The sequence below is a fragment of the Myotis davidii genome, unplaced genomic scaffold, assembly GCF_000327345.1.
Source record: "Myotis davidii unplaced genomic scaffold, ASM32734v1 scaffold252, whole genome shotgun sequence".
Classification (NCBI taxonomy): domain Eukaryota; kingdom Metazoa; phylum Chordata; class Mammalia; order Chiroptera; family Vespertilionidae; genus Myotis; species Myotis davidii.
In genome coordinates this window covers 388956-397474 of record NW_006283768.1, presented here as the reverse complement: position 1 = coordinate 397474, position 8519 = coordinate 388956, and the positions used below count along the sequence as shown (strand labels likewise).

Genomic DNA, 8519 nt, shown 5'->3' with positions numbered 1-8519 from the left:
TGATGAGTAAGTGGAATTAAGAGTTTACTGTGTATAGCCATGCTGTATTCCTTGACCAGTTTAAAGATGTGTAAATTAGCATATATTTTTTAACATTTTAAAAATATTGAACTTTACATGAATGACACACGCTGTTTTCTTGCCCGAGAATAATTTGTAATCTCACCATAGTGCCTCACATCTCTTTGACATGCCTTTGACTTAGTTTAGAAACTTTTATTTTTGCAATATCTGTCATGCAGAATGAGTTTAGGAATGGTTTTATAATTTTACATGGCATATTGCATAAAATATTTTCTTTTCTTTTTTTTGTCAATCCTCACCCAAGGATATTTTTTCCATTGATTTCTAGAGGAAAGAAGGGGGGGAGGCGGGGAGAGGAACATCTAGGTGAGAGGGACACATTGACTAGTTGCCTCCCGCACACACCCTGACCAGGGGCTGGGGATCAACCCTGAAACTGAGGTATGTGTCCTTGACCGCCCTTGACTGGAATCCAGCCTGCCAACGCTATAATCATTGAGCTATACGGGCTAGGGCCATAAAGGTTATTCTTACCAATTAATATATTTTATCACTCTTTATTCAGTCTGTGAATTTGGAATTTCTCTAGTTATATTTATGCCTCTAATTTTACTCTTACTTCCTAGAGTTTTGTTTTTCTCTTTAAATGTGTACAGTAGGTCCTTGAGTTACATTGGAGATCCGTTTCTATGGAGAGACATAATGTGATTTTCACCGTAAGTCGGAACCACTTATATAAACACCTACATCACTCACATGGAGCACATACACAGCAGTAATGAAGTGAAACAGTAAAAAAAATTAAAAGAAAGATAACAATTCCTGACCTTTACTTGTGGTAAATAAATAATAAAAAACATAAAGCACATATGTACATACGTCAAAATGACGGAACTTTTTTTTTTTTTTTTATACATAAATGAGAGATGGCGACGTAACCATGAAACAACATACGTCAAGTCTGAAGTAACCCAAGAACTGTCTGTATTTGGCAATATAGATTTTTTTAATCCTTGTGTTTTAAGTCCAAGAATGGTTTCATGGATAAATAGTAAAAAATAGTGCTTTACTTGCACTTTGCATGTCAGAGTAGAGTGATAAAATGTTTTTGTAATCTGGTGGTCACTAAAATTAATTTTTTAAAAAGCATAGATGATAGATTGACTGGTTCAATAATTTTTCTTATGTTGGTATTATATCTATTTTGTATGTGCCCTCTTTTTTGTTTTCATATGGGAGAAGGGCTAAATTCACTATCCTTGGGAGAGTCCTGTTCTGAAGTCACTAGTACTACTGTTTGGAAAGTGATAATAGCCTTAATTCATTTTGAGATCCATAGAGTTTTAACTTTCACAGTGGAATGATGGGACTTCTATCACTGGAGAAATATTGTGATTACTCTCTCCAGAGATTCGAGATCACCTGAATTTGAATTTGATAATTCTGGAGTTATTGGTGGCACCACAATAGCCATAAAAATTACCTAATTTTTTTAAAATTATACTTTTAAATTTAGAGAGGGAGGGAGAGTGAGAGAAAACATCAATGATGAGAGAGAATCATTGATTGGCTGCCTCCAGCACACCCCCTACTGGCGATGGAGCTTGCAACCTGGGCATGTGCCCTGACCAGGAATTGAAGGGTGACCACTGGGTTCATAGGTAAATGCTCAACCACTGAGCCACACTAGTCTGGCAGGAATCACCTAAATTTTTAATACTCATGAATGTCAGGAGGATGGGAGAAGGAAAACCCACTCCTTTGGGAACTCCATGTTAATTTTAGGTAACCAAATGTTTGGGTATCTATAAGGAAAAAAATTAATTTAAAACACTTTCCTGTACATTTGATTTGGCAAATAGCTCTTTCTTGTGGAGAGAAAAGCAATAATAATGAAGCTATCAGAATAGATTTTAAAGTCTATTTTGGTTCTATGATTCATTGAAACTAAACCTTAAGATATACTCTGTATCATTGATGTCTTAAATATGATATAATCATCCCTAGATAATTCATTTTTCTTTAGTATTCAAAGGGTAACATGTGCTTGAGGTAGATACTTCAGGGTTTGAACCAACTTGTTAGCTTTGTCTAAATAGATAGCCTGAAATACCATTACCCATGCTAGCCAAGATGTGGATGTTGGATTCAAATTGCAGAATAATGTAATCTTCTCACTACATCTATTTATACAACTTTTGTGGCTAGAAACATTCTAGGAGTTAAAACTGAGAATTAGGATAGTGATAAATGGAAGTAGTTAAATTGAGCTGGAAGACATGGTTGGCTTTACTTACAAACTCCAAAGTTGACTTTTTTCACAAAATGAAATTTTTTCACAAAATAAATTTTTTTCATATGTGCTCACTATCTGTCCTCTTCTCTAAAGACTTTTGCTTAATTTTGTCCATGTTTTATATTTCAGCTACTATATATGTACTATTGGTGCGAAAATAGAGGGTGTCCCCCAAAAATGTATTCACACTTTAACAGTTGATAGCTCAATTGATGTTTCTTTACAGGTTTAACCCATTGGAATTAATAATTATTCAAAAATGTGTATACATGTTGTTGGAACAGCCTGTTATATATATCTGGGCTATTTCTTTGTATCTAGTAGATTATTTGACATCTCTACATGCGTAGTTAATTCAAACTCATTGAGCTAAAAACTGAATTCACTGTGTAATTTTTAGGAATTTTAACCAGAGGTATGCTGGTTAATATTTAACCCAAAATGCTTCTCCAATAATCTCACATTTGTGGTGGCGGTTGATTTCTTGTGAATGCATAGTTGGGAAAAGATGAGATGCAGCATGCCATTATATAGAATATCTTTACATAGAATATCATATAGACACTAGAGGCCCAGTGCAGGAAATTCATGCATCGGGGAGGGGTGTCCCCCAGCCTGGTCTGCACCTTCTCCAATCTGGAACCCCTTGGGTGACATCGTTCCCACAATCCAGGACCGCTGGCCGCTAACTGCTCACCTGCCTGCCTGCCCGATTTCCCCTAACCGCATTTGTCTGCCTGCCTGATCGCCCCCTAACCGCTCCCCTGCTGGCCTGATTGACGCCTTACCACTCCCCTGCCGACCTTATCGCCCCCAACCGGCCTCCCCTGCCGACCTTATCGCCCCCAACTGGCTTCCCCTGCTGGCTTGATTGCCCCCAACTGCCCATCCCTGCCAACCTGATTGCCCCCAACTGCCCTTTCCTGTTGGCCTGATCACCCACTACTGCCCTCCCCTGCCATGACCCGCCTCCTCTGCTGGGACCGGCCTCTTCTGTGCCACGCAGAGTGTGGGACCCCCAGGCCTCACCACACAGAGCAGCCACTGGGCACCTCCTCCGCTGTGCACGACCTTGTGGAGGCCATTTTGTGATGATGTTGTGTGAGGGCGTGACGCCACCTAGGCTTTTATTATATAGGATAATAACCTCATGAGCATAGATAATAGTAATGTAATGAAGTTATTAGTGATGAGTTTTGAGTATTGCATCTTATAAGTTTGAATATAGCATTTAATTTTAAGTTTATATAATTTAATTTTTAATAGCTATTTTAATAATTGCCTCACAAAGTTTCTGAAAATTTAATAATAATCATATCTCATGGGCTGGTACAAGGGGGCTTGCCAGTACACCATTGGATTAATAAGGACTATATTACCACTTATTACGAATTACTGATATCAGTTATATTCAGCTTTACTGTTTTTAATATTTCTAAAATTTTATTTTAATCCTGTCAACAATTCTATGAAGTGGATGACACTATCATTTTGTTGGCTCAGAGGATTAAATAATTTATCCAAGGGACATAACTCAGTCTCTAAAATCCTGTTTAAGAGCAGTGATTCTCAAACTTCAGGTTGCATAAGAATCACCTGGAGTGCTTTTTGGGAAAAAGAATTATTGGGCCCACCCTCAGATATTCTGATTCAGTAGGTGTGGGGTGGATCAATAATTTGTATTGTCAAGACATTCCTAGATTCTGCTGCATTTGGAATAGCACCACCCACTGTAGAGCATAAGTATCCAAACCATTCATATAAGGACCAGATGATAAACATTTTAGACCTTCTGAAGGCTAAGGGGCAAAATCAAAGATATTACATAGATAAAAAAATATATATATGACGAGAGAAAACAATTACCCACAAATTTTTTATTGCTGAAATTCAAAATATAACATTAATTGAACACTAAGACTGTAATTCTTTTCTTGAAATAGAATTTTACTTCATTGGGATTCAGAGTTACCCTATTATTAAAATTGATTGCAGATTTTATTTGTTAATGCAGATCTGTAATGTGATTTTATGGACTTTGTAATATTGCTAACAGTCCATAGGCATATGATTTTAGTGAGCATATTCATTGTCTGAAGGCATGTACAGAATTCTTTTAGATAATTATCTTAATATTTGCCCTTTAGTTTGCTGTTACATTGCAGATTAAGTACTTCCAATAGAAAGTTAAGAAGTTCCTTAATTGCATAATTAAATGCATTACATATATAGAAGTTTCTTTTGCACTGGAAATATGATTTCTGTCTTTATTCAGCTGTCATAATGTGGACACAGGTATAGACAATACATGAAAAAATGATTGTATGATTCAATTTTCACAATAATTTCTTAGGTTTAGAAATATTTGTTTTAAAAAAATAAGTTCAGTTTTACCACAATTTCTAATATAAATAAATCCTTAGTCATTCAAATGTTATTAGAGAAATCTCAGATAGAGTATTATTAAGTGGTCATCAGTCATCTTTACACTGAATTTTCAATTGACCGGAATGATACAAGAAATCAAAAGATAGAAAATAGCTTTGGCTGGTGTGGCTTAGTTGGTTGGGCGTCATTCCATGCACCGGTAGGTTGCTGGTTCTATTCCCCTGTTGGGGCACATGCCTGGGTTGTGGGCTGGATCCCCACTGGTGGGCCTGCAGGAAGTAACCAATTGATGTTCCGCTCTCACATTGATGTTTCTTTTTTTCCCCTCTCCCTTCCTTTCATTTAAAAAAAAATTAATAAAGATATTTTTAAAATAGGCTAGAATCTCTCTTCCATAATTTACTTGTCTAGTATAGCCTTTAGCAAATTACTTAAGCTCTTTAAATCCCCATTTCATGTATATCTTTAAAATATTATCATTATTATTGAATAAGAACCAAGGAATAGATTTCAAATCTGTTTCTTAGGGAATTAATATCAATTATAATATGGAAGCCTTGAAGATTAGTTACCTAATAAAGACTTATCAGCCCTGAAACCAAGGTCTGTATTTTTTCTTTCCTTTATACTTTTAAGGGAAAATGATGACATGGCATTTAAAAAAGTCATTAAAGCACAGGGCTACTGGATTATTTGATGAGAATATTATTTTCTTATATATAAGAAAACATTTTTTAACATAAGAATTATATAAAATTATTTATATAACTATAAATATATAAAATCCTGATTTTAAATTTTAAAAATTTATTTAAAAATTTATATTAAAAATTATATAACATTTATAAATTAATTTTAGATACCTAGGAAGTTCCCTAATTTATGGGTAGAGGTTTTGTTTTTCATAGCCGGAAAACAAACAAACCAGGAATAATTTTATTTTAATAAGAAATTTGTTTTATTAAAAACTATTTTCTTTAATTCTTCTGAAAATATTCCCTTTTGATGTTTTATTAAGTAACTCCAGCATAAAAGGTGAGACTGTTCATTAGAAAAAGCAAATATTACATTGATATACTTATCCTCCATAGAAATACAAATGTTTGTCTGCCTTTAGAGTTATACGGTATTTGGCCTTAAAATTATTTAGAACGAAGATAGAAAATTTACATGATTTGATTAATTTCCTTTTGGTTGCAAGAATGCATTTTGGGGGAGGGTAGTGTTAAGCTCCAAGAGAATAACTGTCCACTGTATCACATTTCTGGTTTTGATATGGTTTGTACATAGCACAGTCAGTCAAATCAGAAACACAAGACAGCCATATTAGGCATTACGGAAAGTGAAAAAATTAAGTAGTGCAATGTAGCCACATCTTCTGCTTTTTAAAAGCTTCACTTCTAACTGGTAGATGAAGAATAATATAAGCAATGAATAATAGATATAGATAAGGCCCTAATTCCTGAGACACAAATGCCAAAGAATTTAAATGAGAGGATAGATCATATTTAGCTTTTTAGCATCTAGTACAGCTTCTCTGAAATATGAAAGTGCTTATTACTTATAATGATCTGGAAATTTTCCCTAGAATTCACTTGATCAGTTACACGCGTACTGAAAGCTAGAATATGTACTCAGTGCTGTACCACCGTTAAGAAACTATAGCAGAGAGTGCTGCCTGGTACATTTCATTGTGATTTTTTAAATTTAACATATTCAGATCTATTGACAGTTATTAGCTAGTACAACTACCTAACATGGTTGGGTTATAAATTCATTCTTGAAGAGCTTACATCTATATAAAGCAAGATACAGGTAGTCCTTGCTTTGCACAGCTCTGATGTACATGAGATCTTTGTGAATTTTATTTAAGATGGTACTGTGCAAACTGCCTGTTGAGTGGAAAGATCCTGGACTTTGAAACACACATGTCTGGATTTATCCCAGTGTTGGCACTTATCTTTCTGGGCAAATTACTCAGTTTCTGAATTCAACTTTCTCATCTTACTGAAAATACAGGTAGTAATAACATCTATTTCACAAAGTAGTTGTAAATATTACATAAAATAATATGTATATAAATTTTTAAAATTTATTTTAAAGAGAGAAGGGGGAGAGAGAGAGACATTGATTTGTTGTTCCACTTATTTATACATTCATTGGTTGATTCTTATGTGTGTCTTGATCAGAGATTGAACCTGCAACCTTGGCATATCATGGCGATGCTTTAACCAACTATGCTACCCTGTCAGGGCTATCTATATAAATTTTAATTTCTATTTCCAAGGTTGAAAATATAGTCATTTTGGGGAAATATTATTTTGTATTGTGGGTTAAAACCAAACAAAGGATATAGTGCTACTTGTATTATTTTAACCAAATCATGTAGTGAGTACAAAGTTATTGTAGCAGATTATATTTTCCAAAGATGACCACAAGCAATATCTCTTACCCCACATATTCTTCTAGAACTGGCTACACCCATTGAGAATTGGGGAGGTCACTTCCTGTTGGATTTGCACATGCCTATTGGTAACCAGTAGAATGCTGCAGAAGTGATGCTGTGTGATTTCTTAGCCTCAGTCTTAAAAAGCAATGCTGCTTCCACCTTGTTTGTTGAAACACTGGCTTCTTGGAGCACTAAGTCTGAGACCCTGAAGCTGCCATGCTGTGAGGAAAGCCACATGGAGAGACCTAAGGTCTCAGGTGGTCAGTCCTAGCCTTCAAGTCCTTCCAGGCCAGTCCCCAGACATGTGAGTGAATGAACTATCAGATGATTCAGATGATGCCAGCCTCAGCCATTGAGTCACTCCCAGGGACACTCTAGACTTGGAGACTCTGCATCCAGGCTCCAGACCTGGTAGAGCAGAGACAAGCCATCTTCAATGTGCCCTTTGTGAATTCCTGGTTCAGAGAATCTGAGCTCAATAAAATGGCTTTTGTTTTATGTCAGTACATTTGGGGTGGTTTGTATGTAACATTACTAATTGGAATAGTTATAAAACTTTAAAGATACATTGTCTCAGTAAGAAACAGATTACAGTGGAACGTCCATTCTCTTGCTTAATTTTTTCCAGAAGGTTGTTCGAGAAGCAGTTTGGAAACCAAATCATTTTTTCCCGTTAGAAATAATGTATATTGAATAAATCCATTCCAGACCCACAAATGATTCCCTGTTTTAACCTTTCTTATATGCAGTATGTGTCTAATATACTGTTTAATCTGTAAGTAAACACTTCTTAAGTTCATTGAACCACCCCCTACTAGCCTTAACCAAATCATTTTCAGCAGTAGTTTTAGAGGTGTCTTTCTATCAGTATGCAGCATCTCTGCTCGTTCATGTATGGCTGCCTCTGAATGCTGTCACTGGCTAACTGTTTTTTCAGTTATCCAAATCAGCTCAGTTTTTCTACCTCTTCAAGTGCCTGTGCCCTGGTTTCTTTCACACCCTTAGCAACGTCAGCAGTTGTGATGGCCTCTTTATGTTTTTTTGTTGCTGTTGCTTAAAGTATTACAAAGAGTATTACATATGTCTCCTTTTTTTCCCCCTGCCCTTGACAATCCCCTGGCCTCCCCTACCCCCCAGTGTCTTATGTCCATTGGTTATGCTTATATGCATGCATACAAGTCCTTTGGTTGATCTCTTACCCACCCCCCTCCTGCCCTCCCACCCTCCCCGGCCTTCCTGCTGTAGTTTGAGAGTCTGTTCAAGGCAGCTCTGCCTCTGTATCTATTTTTGTTCATAAGTTTATAATGGTCTTTACTATCCATAAATGAGTGAGATCATGTGGAATTTTTACTTCATTGACTG

At 35.9% G+C, this 8519-nt stretch overlaps 1 long non-coding RNA gene across 1 annotated transcript; it reads left to right on the top strand.

The window, feature by feature from the left end:
* The first annotated feature begins 464 nt into the window (after positions 1 to 464).
* On the top strand, positions 465 to 7660 carry LOC107183651. Its single transcript, XR_001514441.1, has 2 exons — positions 465 to 740; positions 7178 to 7660. It is a non-coding gene; the product is annotated as an uncharacterized LOC107183651 (long non-coding RNA).
* Positions 7661 to 8519: the final 859 nt, after the last annotated feature.